Source organism: Lactuca sativa, chromosome 5 (assembly GCF_002870075.4).
Source record: "Lactuca sativa cultivar Salinas chromosome 5, Lsat_Salinas_v11, whole genome shotgun sequence".
Classification (NCBI taxonomy): Eukaryota; Viridiplantae; Streptophyta; class Magnoliopsida; order Asterales; family Asteraceae; genus Lactuca; species Lactuca sativa.
Genome location: NC_056627.2, coordinates 100,307,431 through 100,321,760, shown reverse-complemented (window position 1 = coordinate 100,321,760; position 14,330 = coordinate 100,307,431).

The window sequence follows — 14,330 nt, the reverse complement described above, 5'->3', positions numbered from 1 at the left end:
ACAACCATTACATTACATAGGAAAATATACATTTGTTTAAAAAGTAGAGTTAAGCATGATATAGACATATACACATTCAAAATGAACAAAAGCAAAGACGTGACTTTTGTGCGCTCCGTCTTCTCCAAAAGACCGCGGGGTACCTGTCTAATGTGGACCTGAGAATACAAGCAGTTTGAAAATCAGCATAAAGCTGGTGAGTTCATAAGCGGTTTGTTTTCTGAAAATGAACAAGTTTCCTTTGGTTTTATAAAAAAGTAGTTATCCTACAAAATCCCATATTTTCTTATAAGTAAAGTTTAGTTATTTGTTTGTTACATAAATGTGGTGATGAGAAGTTCAGTTATCCTAGGAAAAACCCTTATTTTCCTTAAAAGTTTGTTTACCAATCCGGAATGAAATGTATAAGTATCTACCATACTTGCAGTGTTAAATGTTATGTTCTGAAAATCTGGTCACCCTTGTAAAGTGCTTTAGTTTTAACACGTATATAAAACTAATAAGTAAGTAGAAAAGTTTTCATAATCTAGATTGCGAGTTCTATAACCATACTAAAGACTGGATAAGGCACAAAACGGGGCCAATATCGTTTTATGACTTTTGTCACCCTTGAACCTTTTGGTTCGACTGTAGCTAGCAGCCAGGTGCGGGGTATTCAATCCCGTATAGATCTATACACTCAAGTCACGTTCGCCCTCCAGGAGATTCTGGTTACAGGGGTAGTCCTACACTCTCGTATCTCGGTGCAGTGTTACCAAGGACGTGTCTCCAATCGTTAAGATTAATGAATTTTAAAAGTAGTCCTTCACTCTCGTATCTCAGTGGAGTGTTACCAAGGACGTGTTGAAGTTATAAGGTTAATGCTTTTAATTGAATTAATGTGGAAAATCATTTGTGAAATATAAAATATAACATTTTATAATGGGTTTCACAAACAGTTTGAAAACTATCTTCTGCAAGTTAAACGGTTGGTGGATACGATTCGCAGTTTTTAAAAGCATACGACATATGAAACACAACACATGAAATAATAAGTTTTGAGTGCAAGAATTTCTTGTACTTTTGCTTGTATTCCCCCCCCCCCCCCCCCCGAAAACATTGAAAACACAGCAAAGGAGTAGGGGTATGAACTCACAGTTTAACGTAGGGTTCGAGTGTCAACGGAAGCCCTGAATGCCAATGGCCCCTATTATTCATGTGATGACACATAAATGAGTTAGAACTAAGGCGTTTCATGAGTAAACATGATGGGAAAGCATCTTTAGGGCTTGGAATTACTAAGAATAAGTGTCTTATGATCCAAACATAATGATTTATGCAAGTTTACGGCCAAATATGGGCATTAGAGTGGGTGTATGGCCTTGGAAATGAGTGTGCGGTTGAGGAGTGCGGCCAGGATTGTGTGTGAGGCTGCACACAAGAGTGTGCGGCCGTACAAAGGGTGTGTGCAGCCGTACACATGGGTGTGCGGCCGTACACTCCTCATTTGAGTCCATATGATGATTTTTGAAGTGTTTGCTCTTCATACTTGGGAGTTTTGAATGTGTGCTGCCCCCATATGAAGGTGTGCGGCCGTACACCTTCAAGGGACGATGAATATGATGAACATGGAGAGTTTTAAGCTTGGGATTCAAGTGTTTACCACTATAATCAACTGTAAGATAGAGTAGATCATGAATATGAAGCCTTCAAAGTGTTCTTGGTTGATGATTTTAGAGAGAGAAAGTAGAGAGAGGGAAAAGGAACATCCAACTAAATGAATGAAGGGGTATCCATCCATATATAGTGTTGGGTGTGAGGTTGAGGGTGTTTGCGGTTGGGTGTGTGGCTGCACACATGGGTGTGTGGCTATACACACAGGTGTGTGACCGCACACACCTTATTTTGTGAGTTTGGCCCGATTTTGTGATGCTAAACGCTCTCCAACCCTTCCTAAGACTCATATCTAGATTATACTAAGTCCAGAGCACCCATAAGGAACCACAAGATTTGATAAAAGATGATGAATTCGAGTTTAAATGTCGATATGCAGATCAATTACATACGATAGAAGTTTCGGGTTGTCACATTATCCCCCCGTTAGAGGGAATTTCGTCCCAGAATTCATAATTAAAACACAAATCACGGATTTGGAAAGAGATGCGGGTATTTCTGTTTCATCGAGTCTTCGTGCTCCCAAGTGAATTTAGGTCCCCGCTTGGCATTCCAGCAAACCTTCACTATCAGGATGCGGCTTTGTTTCATACGTTTGATCTCTTGATCCATGATTTCTATTGGTTCCTCCACGAAGTTCAGGTTCTCGTTGATCTCGATTTCATCAAGAGGGATCACGAGGGTTTCATCGGATAAACACTTCTTTAGATTAGTGACGTGGAAGACAGGATGGATGTTTCTAAGCTCTTGAGGTAATCAAAGTTTATAGGCTACGGGCCCGATCCTAGCGAGGATCTTGAAAGGTCCTATGTACCTTGGATTAAGTTTTCCGCGCTTTCCAAAATGTACCATGCCTTCCCAGGGCGAGACCTTCAATAGTACACGATCTCCAACCTGGAATTCCAATGGTTTTCATTGCTTATCTGCGTAGCTCTTCTGTCTGTCTCGTGAAGCTTTCATTCGTTCTCGGATTTGCATGATCTTCTCGATGGTTTCACGGATGATTTCAGGATTAGTGAGAGCACTGTCGGGAACTCGACTCTTAGCTAGCTGTGTGTCTCCTACCTCAGCCCAGCACAGAGAGGATCTGCACTTGCAACCGTAGAGGGCTTCGAATGGGGCTGCCTTGATGCTGGTGTGGTAACTGTTGTTATATGAGAACTCGATCAACGGTAGATGAGTGTCCCACGACTTTCCGAAATCGATGACACATGCTCTCAACATGTCTTCCAAGGTCTGGATAGTTCTCTCACTCTGCCCATCTGTCTGAGGATGATAAGCTGTGCTCATGTCTAGTTTAGTTCCAAGAGCCTTCTGTAGAGACTGCCAAAATCTTGAGGTAAACCTGGTATCTCGATCATAGATAATGGACACAGGTACACCATGCAATCGGACTATCTCTTGGATGTAAATTCGCGTGAGTCTTTCCATCTTGAATGTTTCTTTGATCGGCAGGAAATGAGCGGATTTTGTCAATCGATCGACAATTAATCAAATGGTGTCGTACCCACTCGGACATTTAGGTAACTTGGTAATGAAATCCATAGAAATCATCTCCCATTTCCACTCAGGTATCTCGGGCTGCTGGAGCAAACCCGAGGGTTTCTGATACTCGACTTTCACCTTGGAGCAAGTCAGGCACTTGCCCACGAATGTAGTGATCTCGACTTTCATGTTTGGCCACCAATATTGTTTCTTGAGATCCAGGTACATCTTATCCGAACCTGGGTGAACAGAGTATCTGGTCTTGTGTGCTTCCTCCATGACAACTTCCCTAAATCCTCCGAATTTTGGAGTCCAAATTCGGTCCATGAAACAGTAGACTCCGTCACCTCTGATCTCAAGTTTCTTATCCATTCCCCTCAAGGTTTCACTCGACACGTTCTCTGGTTTAAGGGCTTCTAACTAGGCTTCTCGGATTTCCATGGATAAATGGGAATGGATAGTCATCGTCAGCGTCTTCACCTTACGGCTTGAACTTTCCTTTCGGCTAAGGGCGTCTGCCACCACATTGGCCTTGTCGGGATGGTAGCGGATTTCACACTCATAGTCACTGAGAAACTCTACCCATCGCCGTTGCCTCATGTTTATGTCTTTCTGATCGAAGATGTGCTGCAGGCTATTATGGTCGGTGAAGATCATACACTTGGTTCCGTAGAGATAATGTCTCCAAATCTTCAGTGGAAAGACCACTGCTCCTAGCTCTATGTCGTGAGTGATATAGTTGACTTCGTGTGCCTTCAGCTGTCTCGAGGCATAAGCGATAACTTTTCCGCTTTGCATAAGCACACAGCCTAAGCCTTGATTGGACGCATCACAGTAGACAACGAAGTCCTCCGTCCCTTCGGGCAGAGACAGGATAGGTGCGCTGCACAAGGCTTGCTTTAACATTTGGAATGCAGTTTCTTGCTTTTCACTCCAACAAAAGGGTACACCTTTCTGTGTCAGAGTAGTTAAGGGCTTGGCGATTCTGGAAAAATTCTGGATGAATCTCCGATAATAGCCGGCGAGACCCAAGAATTAGTGAATTTCTGTGGGTGTCTTTGGTGCCGACCAATTCACTATCACTTTGATCTTGGAAGGGTCCACGTGAATACCTTCTTCGCTAACCACGTGACCAAGGAAGGTTACCTTCTGAATCTAGAATTCACACTTGGAAAATTTCGCGTACAACTTTTCGGATCTACGGGTTTCCAGCACCAACCTCAAGTGTTGTTTGTGATCTTCTTCGCTTCTGGAGTAGACGAGTATATCATCAATGAACACAATGACGAACTTGTCCAGAAAAGGACGACACACCCGGTTCATCAGGTCCATGAACACTGCCGGTGTGTTGGTTAGACCGAAAGGCATCACTATAAATTTGTAGTGTCCATACCGAGTCCTGAAAGCTGTTTTGGAAACATCACTCTCATAAAATCGTAGCTGATGGTACCCCGACCGCAGGTCTATCTTTGAGAAGTAGCTGGCTCCCTGAAGTTGATCGAAGAGGTCATCTATTCGAGGAAGAGGATATCGGTTTTTGACGGTCAACTTGTTCAACTCACGGTAGTCGATACACATTCGGAAGGATCCATCTTTCTTCTTAACAAACAATACTAGAGCTCCCCAGGGTGAGGAACTCGGTCTGATAAACCCTTTGCTGAGTAGCTCATTAAGCGGACTGGATAACTCTTGCATTTCTGCTGGAGCTAAGCGTACGGAGATTTGGCTACGGGGGTAGCTCGAGGAATTAGGTCGATACGAAACTCAACTTGACGTTCGGGAGGAATTCCCGGAAGCTCTTTGGGAAAGACATCAGGAAAGTTGCAGACTTTGGGGATGCTCTCGAGGTCTTTAACATCCTGTTTCTCATTGATTACATGAGCTAGGAATTTATGGCACTCCTTTCGCAGAAGCTTTTGAGCTTTGATGCAGGAAATGATGCGAAGATTGGAACTAAGCTTATCGCCATAGATCATGAGAGTTTGATCCGCAGGAAGATTGAGATGGATGGATTTTTCGTAACAAAGGATATCAGCATGATTGGGACTCAACCAATCCATGCCAATGATGACATCAAAGCTCTTTATGGAAACTGGCATAAGGTCGATGGGAAAAGAATGATCGTTCAGGGTAAGGGTACAACCTATGAATATATCGCTAGCGCTTTCTTTCTCACCATTAGCCATCTCGACGGTAAATGTTTCTGTTAAGGGTTGGGGATTATGTTTGTGGTTATGTTTGAATGAATGGCTAACAAAACTTCTTTCAGCACCCGAATCGAAAAGGATATTAGCATAAGAGTTGTCGAGAAGGAACGTACCCGAAACAACGGTGGGATCGGCGACTGCCTCCTATCGTCCCATAGCTAGGACTCTCCCGACATTAACAGCTGTTGCCGCCTTGGGGCAGTTCCACTTGAAATGCCCGGCTTCCCTACAACCGTAGCAGGCCTGACCGATACCTGCTCCGGAAGATTGATTAGTTGATTGGGCTGGCGTCTTGCAGTTTCGAGTAAGGTGGCCCTTCTTGCCACAGTTGTTGCAATGCACCACCCGACACGGGCTGGAAGTGAGGTGATGATAGGTTCACTTGTGACACAGGGGAAGGGTACCATCATACTTATTGGTAGGTGTTTGGGTTGTGGATCCTACGGCAGAAGCAGCAGCAGCGTGGACTGCTACAGTTTGCTGCTTCTTCAAGGACTCCTGAGAAGGCTAACTCTTCTTCTTCTTCCAAAATTTTCTTTTCCCACCACTACTCTTTGCCGACTCAGGAGTGGTGGCTGCTTCCTCAAGGTCATCACTATGGTCGATCAGAGTTTGCGCTAGACATTTGGCGTTGTCGTAGGTGTTTGGCTTCGCAGCCAAGACATTTCCTTTGGTCGGCTGGGCCAGCCCCCATATGAATCTTTCAATCTTTTTGCTTTCCAGGGTAATCATCCCCAGACAGAGAAGCGCCAGGTCATCGAATCTGGAAGTGTAAGCGGCGATATCAGAACCCTTCATCTTTAAGTTCCAGAGTTCATTCTCCAATTTTTGCATTTCGCCTAGAGGGCAGTACTCCACAAGTAGAAGCTCCTTCATGGCCTCCCAACCCATAGCATTGGCTACAGGTAGAGTTAAGGATTTGAATCGGCCATTCCACCAAGTCAGGGCTTTATCGGTGATAGTGCAGGCGGCGAACTTCACCTTATCAGCTTCAGAACAAGCACAGATTTCGAAAATAGATTCGATTTTCTCAAACCATCAAGTCAGGGTAATGACACCTCTAGTGCCATCAAAAGATGTAGGTTTCGCATTCATAAAGTCTTTGTAGGAACACTCCTTTCGGTGTCCCTGGCTACCTTCTTGGTTTTGAGTTTGGGTACCACCTCCTGAACCACCGGGGTTCATTTGAGACATGGCGGCTGCCATTGCAGCGGTAACAACTGCCTGGAACATCACATGATCAAATTGAGGAGGAGGTGGTGGCCGAGGGTTGTTGTTCTTTGAGTTGGGTCTCTTTCTTGGAGGCATCTTGATCTAAAAAGATCAGGAAAGACAGGATGGTAAGTCTTCTAAATTGAATCAAGAGATATGTCAGATATAGAATTCTATTTAAGCGATAAAGCAGGAAAGAGTTATCAAAACAGATAAATTATCACTAAAAGAATGATTAAGGAGCAACGTTGGAATGAGGATTTTTGTAACGAAACTGGCTCTAGAAATACTCCCATAGTATTTCATGATTCGCTGCAACGACGGCTCGTAGTTTGGGTATTGGGTAAGTTTTAGGCATGTTAAACACTACAGTCACTCCCAAGCACATGTTGGCTATGTCTCGAATGAATATAGTTGATCAGGCTATATTGACCCTAGACACGACTACATAACTGCCCAGGTTTAACCGCAGCGCCCAACACCCATTTACTTATGTTTAGTTCTACTTATAGTTACGAAATCTGGCGGTTAGGTATACTTGTATACTTTTGAAAATACTTATATTTTAAAGCATACTTTTAGTTCAAAGCACTTAGGCCCCTTAGCATTTATAGTCTTATACCATGTAAGGTTTGGTATACTTAGTTCACTATAAACAAGGGCTCTGATACCAATCTGTCACACCCCAAAACCGAAGGCGGAAACATTCTGAGGCAGATGTGACGTCATGTTAAGTATCACAACCAATGTACGTAGTAAGCAAAGTAAACAACCATTACACTACATAGGAAAATATACATTTGTTTAAAAAGTAGAGTTAAGCATGATATAGATATATACACATCCAAAATGAACAAAAGCAAAGACATGACTTCTGTGCGCTTCGATATCTCCAAAAGACTGCGGGGTACCTGCCTAATGTGGACCTGAGAATACAAGCAGTTTGAAAATCAACATAAAGCTGGTGAGTTCATAAGTGGCTTGTTTTCTGAAAATGAACAAGTTTCCTTTGGTTTTCTGAAAAAGTAGTTATCCAAGAAAATCCCATATTTTCTTATAAGTAAAGTTTAGTTATCTGTTTCTTACACAAATGTGGTTATGAGAAGTTTAGTTATCCCAGGAAAAACCCTTATTTTCCTTAAAAGTTTGTTTACCAGTCCGGAATGAAATGTACGAGTATCTACCATACTTGCAGTGTTAAGAGTTATGTTCTGAAAACCTGGTTACCCTTGTATATTGCTTTAGTTTTAACATGTATATAAAACTAATAAGTAAGTAGAAAAGTTTTCATAATCTAGATTGCGAGTTCTATAACCATACTAAAGACTGGATAAGGCTCGAAATGGGGCCAATATCGTTTTATGACTTTTGTCACCGTTGAACCTTTTGGTTCGACTGTAGCTAGAAGCCAAGTGCGGGGTAGTCAATCCCGTATAGATCTATACACTCCAGTCACGTTCTCCCTCCAAGAGATTCTGGTTACAGGGGTAGTCCTACACTCTCGTATCTCGGTGGAGTGTTACCAAGGACGTGTCGCCAATCGTTAAGATTAATGAATTTTAAAAGTAGTCCTTCACTCTCGTATCTCAGTGGAGTGTTACCAAGGACATGTTGAAGTTATAAGGTTAATGCTTTTAACTGAATTAATGTGGAAAATCATTTGTGAAATATAAAATATAACATTTTATAATGGGTTTCACAAACAGTTTGAAAACTATCTTCTACAAGTTAAACGGTTGGTGGATACGATTCCCAGTTTTTAAAAGCATACGACATATGAAACACAACACATGAAATAATAAGTTTTGATTACAAGAATTTATTGTACTTTTGCTTGTATTCCCCCTGAAAACATTGAAAAAAGGGAAAAAGGAGTAGGGGTATGAACTCACAGTTTAACGTAGGGTTCGAGTGTCAACGGATGCCCTGAACGCCAATGGCCCCTATTATTCATGTGATGACACATAAATGAGTTAGAACTAAGGCGTTTCATGACTAAACATGATGGGAAAGCATCCTTAGGGCTTGGAATTACTAAGAATAAGTGTCTTATGATCCAAACTTAATGATTTATGCAACTTTAGGGCCAAATATGGGCATTAGAGTGGGTGTATGGCCTTGGAAATGAGTGTGCGGTTGGGGAGTGCGGCCAGGCTTGTGTGTGAGGCTGCAGACAAGAGTGTGCGGCTGTACAGAGGGTGTGTGCAGCCGTACACAGGAGTGTGCGGCCGTACACTCCTCATTTGAGTCCATATGATGATTTTTGAAGTGTTTGCTCTTCATACTTGGGAGTTTTGAATGTGTCTTGCTGCTATATGAGGGTGTGCAGCCGTACACCTTCAAGGGACGATGAATATGATGAACATGATGAGTTTTAAGCTTGGGATCCAGGTGTGTGGCCGCACACACCTTATTTGGTGAGTTTGGCCCGATTTTGTGATGTTAAACGCTCTCCAACCCTTCCTAAGACCCATATCTAGATTATACTAAGTCCGGAGCACCCATAAGGAACCACAAGATTTGATAATACATAAGGTTGCAAATATCATTTTTGGTCTGCACCAATTTACGATGGTGATGTGACAAACTTTTTGTCTTTAAGGACTTCTTGGAAGGTCAAAGGAAAATACGTTCCGGAACATTTGAACAAGGTTAATGTTTCACATGATGTTGGTGAAACAAGTGGCACAAAAGGTGCACCAATTTATGTTACAAAGGAATAGGTTGTGAATAATAATTCAAAAGGAAAAGCAAACAATAGAAAATCAATCGAAGAGATCAAAACAAAGAAAAGATCAATGGATGCTAGATATATGAAAATTTTGATTGCTAGAAAACAGTTTTGGAAGAAAAATTAAAATATGGTTAATGATAAAAGTGTTAATGATGTTTCTAAAAATCCAAATCAAAATATTGTTAACTCCTCAAGATCTTTTAATCAGAATGTTCATTTATCTCCATATCCAAAACCAAAATAAAAAATTTCATGAAATTCATATTATTCAAAACAAGGAAAAATCAATGTTGAAAAGTTAAAATATGTTGAGGTTTCAAACAAAAATGTATTAGATAAAGATCCTAATTGGAAAGTATATGTAGCCAAATTGAAAGAAGAATAAGCATAATTTTTGGAGAAAATAACACAAGAAAGAAAAGTTAATTCTAATGGAAAAACTTCATTTGTTGAGATTAATGTTTGTGATTGCAAATTTTATGTTTTCACAAAGGAAAAGGGAGTACATAATGTTGTGATTATGAAATCATTTTGGATTGAAAAAACTAAGATTTTTTTTATCTTGAATTCAAAATATAAGTCCTCACAAGGACCCAAAATGGTTTGGGTTCCTAAATTGGTTTAATTGTGTAGGTAATACATGACGAGCAGTTCAATTCAGAATGGTACATTGATAATGGTTGTTCTGGTCATATGAATGGAAGCAAATCTAATTTAAGAGAATTTCTAATTCTGAAAGATGGTGGAAAAGTGAAGTTTAGTAACAATGCAACTGGAGAATTGAATGGACATGGTATAATTATGAATGACATTTACAATTTGGAAGGTAGCTTATGTTGAAGGATTGCAACACATTGTAATAAGAGTTTCTCGACATGTTGTAGTTTCTGGTCTCGAATAAATATAGTTGATCAGGCTATATTGACCCTAGACATGATTACATAACTGCCTAGGTTTAACCACAGTGTCCAACATCCAAATACTTTTGTTTCGTTCTACTCATGATATTGTTCCTGGTATGTAGGTATACTTGTATACTTCTTGTAAAATACTTATATTTTAAAGTATACTTTTAGTTTAGAGTGCTTTGGCCCCTTAGTGTTTATAGTTATATACCATGTAAGGTTTGGTATACTTAGTTCACTATAAACAATAGTTCTGATACCAATCTGTCACACCCCCGAACCGTAAGAAAAACAACAGAAACGTCCGAGGGTGGATGATGTCATGCGTAATATCACAACAATTGCATCATAGTAATCAAAGTAAACACAACCGTTACATTAGATATGAATATTTACATCTGTTTGAAAAAAATAGTTTGTATACATTAGTATATCACAAAAGTAAAAGACATGACTCCAAAATTACTTCGTCATCTCCAAAAGCCGACAAGGGTACCTGTCTATTGTTGTCCAGAGAATAGAAGCGGTTTTGAAAACGTATCAACATAAAGATGGTGAGCTCATAAGCATGTTTGTAATGAAAAATAGCCATTGAATTTGTATAAATGTTAAATTTTCATTATATGTAAAGTATCGTTTATATTGAATCCCTGGCTACCACCAGTATGTAAAATGTATTCCGTTTGAAAACCCTGGCTACCACCAGTATGTAAAGTATGTTTCGTTTGAAAACCCTGGCTACCACCAGTATGTAAAGTATGAGGTTTACGCTGGGAAAATCCCTTATTTTCCCTAGTATTCGAGTGTTTGTTGCTTTAATAGTTCTCAAACTATAAGGCATAAGTGTCACACTTATGTTATTAAAGCAATTGTTCATGAGTATATTATTACGTAAATACGTCGTATGATTGCCGAGGTTTATGACCATACTTAAATTGGATACGACATGACACGGACGCCGATATCCTTTATGACATTTTCCACCAGTAGACTTGCCGGTCCGACTGTAGCTAGGAGCCAGGTGCAGGATAGTCAGTCCCGTATAGATCTATACACAAAAGCCACACTTTCCCTCCAGGAAATTCTGGTTCATAAGGGTAGTCCTCCACTTAGTTAATGTTGTAAGCACCCAAGGACGTGTCTCCCAATTAAGTTAACGACTTTGCATGTAATAATATATAAGTGTACTGTCATTTCGTATGAAAATCCGATGTATGTTTTCTAGACTAAGTAATTATATTAAAATAATTATTTACTGTTGTACTCTGATAGTAATTTATGTTATAAACTAAATTTGTCGTAATTTATGTAATCAACTGTGTAAGTAGTTCACATTTGTAAAACTGGAAATGAAATCCCCAAACTATACCCATTATAGTTTGATTGTAATGTTAAGTTCGCGAATGTTTGGAAAACTATGAAATTAAATTTAGAAAACATCCCTTATGCTCTGCATACTACAAAAGGGATTAAGTATCTAGATGCTTGATGAAAATCGCAGATTTGTATAAATTGTATAAGTTTGACTTGTTGAAAGCTTTTATGTTCGGCTTGTATTCCCTCCCCCCCTGAAAATGTTTAAAAATCACAAAAGCGTAGGGGGTATGAACTCATTGTTTGACGTGGGATTCAAGTGTAAATCAATAGGAGTTGTTGAGTGTCAAATTAAGCGTCAGAAACAAACGGATCCAATTTAACATATAGAAGCACATATATGTATCAGATGAGGGCATAACACTGTTTGTTATGGAAGGAAACCACCGTAGGGACTAGGAAACACTTAAAACTAAGCGTTATAATCACAAGTGATTGAAGAGGGGGAGTTTGCGGTTGTAAACAGGGGTGTACGGTCATGGGTTTGTGGCCCAATGGGGTTTTTGGTCCAAGAGTTTGCTGCCCAGGTATTTGCGGTCCATGAGTTTACGACCCAGGAGTTTACGGCCGTAAACACTTGATGAAAGGTGTGATACCGGTGTTACAAGGTCCTTTCTAGCCTCTTGGAAGAGTTCTAAGCCTCGTGCATAGCTAAAAGAAGTGTTTAAGATCCATAGTCGACCAAAAACAAGGGTTTACGACTCATGAGGTGTGTACGGCCGTACACATGGGTTTACGGCTGTAAACCCTTCGTGTCCATGCTTTTTGGGTCGATTTCTAGGTGAAAATCCAAGGTTTCTAGTAGGTATCAAGTATAGGAAGTAGTTACTTACTGTAAGGGGGCTTGGAATGAGGCTTTTAGCCACCAAGAATTGGTGTGTGTTCTTGGTGCTCTTGGTGAGAGAGAAGATCTAGACAAAGATGAGATTAAATGAGATAGGAGCATGGTTTTATCACTAGATAAGAGATGGAAACAAAATTAAGGTGAAGAACCGCTTACATTCTTGAGGATCCTTGAGTAAAAATTGATGGATGTAGAGAGAGAAGTTCTTTGAAGTGGGTAAAGTGTGAAATGAAGGCCAACTACCTTATATACAGGGTGGAGTTTTCAGCCAAGGGGTCGGGTGGGGGTGTACGGCCGTAAACTCGAGTTTTCGGCCATACACTCCTCTCGAAGGGGTGTTTGGCCCGGATGATATGCTTTGACTTAAAAAAATGCGTTCTTGGACCCAAAACTTTATTGTACTGGTCTTAGCATATTTAATTAGACCCAAAATAATGCTAACAAGAGCAATGATAAATTCCGAGTTGATTTATTTTTAACAGTTTGAACAGAATAAATTTCAGGTTGTCACATGTTGGAGGTCCTCGAACTTGCGTGCCAGCTGCTGTACCTCAATCATTGGTGAAAACTTTGACCTAAACCTAGTCGAGAAATCACTCCAGGTCATCGCATCGATAGCGGCATAATCTCCAATAGCTCGTCCAAACTCCTCCAACTAATCCCGCACCCTGTCCTTCAGGAGGCAGGAAGCAAGTCAGACCTTTTCCCCCTCGGGACATCTGGTGATGCGAAAGGTGCTGACGACTTCTTCCTACCAACTACTGCTAGCAATGGGGTCCCTAGCCTCCTCCACATGCCTCCTTTACTGTCAGCTAGAGGTACCTGCTCTTCGCCACAGGCGCCTCTGTCTGGCCCTGACGGCCATAAAAAATCCTCGATGTAGCAGGAACGGGTGCCACAACCTATCCTTTTGCTACTAAACTTGAGCAGTGGGACCTGTTGGGGACCCTCTGATTGCACTGGAAGAAAATCAGGTCAGATAATGTAGTGGTGGTGGTAGTAGTACAATCCTTGCTAACATGCCCAGTCCGGCTGCACTTAAAACAGCCCGAACTACTCGCCATGCACGTCCCCTGGTGCATCTTGCCACACTTGCCACAACGGCTGTGGCCCTGCTGGCTCCTCGATTTGTGATCTGATAACTTGGGCTTTTTGCCCGAACACCCTATCTGGACCCTATCTGGTTTCCTTTCCTCTCCATTTATAAATCCAGCTCCCTCTCTCGAGCCGTCACAATCATATCCTTCAGCGTTTTGTAGCTGGATCGGCTAACCAACTACTGAATATCACTCCTCAACATCTCATGGTACCAGGACTTCTTCATGTCCTCATTTTCCACGTACTGCGGAACAAGAGGGGACTTCTCCCCGAACATGGCGGTGATCTCGACCACTTTCTTAATAGTTTGCTGGAGGTCCTAGAACTCCCATGCCAAATGTTGCACCTCAATCACTGGTGTAAACTCTGCTCTGAACCTGGTCGAGAAATCACTCTAGGTCATCGCATCGATAGTGGTATCATCTCCAATGGCTCGTCCAACCTCCTCCCCCTAACCCTACACCCTCTCCTTCAGGATGCAGGAAGCAAGTCGGACCTTGTCCACTCGGGACATCTGCTGGTGCGAAAGACGTCGGTGACATCTGCCAACCACCTGCTGCTAGCAATGGGGTCCCTAGCTACGTGGTAGTCTGGTGCTCCACAAGCTCGAGACTCCCTAAATCTCAACGTGTGCGTCCCCAGCAAGGCTGCTATTTCGGTGCGGAATGAACTTAGCCTCTCATAAAGAATCTCCAAAATGCCCTTCTTGATCGTACCGAAGATCATAGGAGTCTGGTCAATGATACTGCACGTGATCTCAGAAGAAATAAACTCCCTCATGTAATCATCAAGTTGGCCGACTCCAGAGCCCAAGCCTG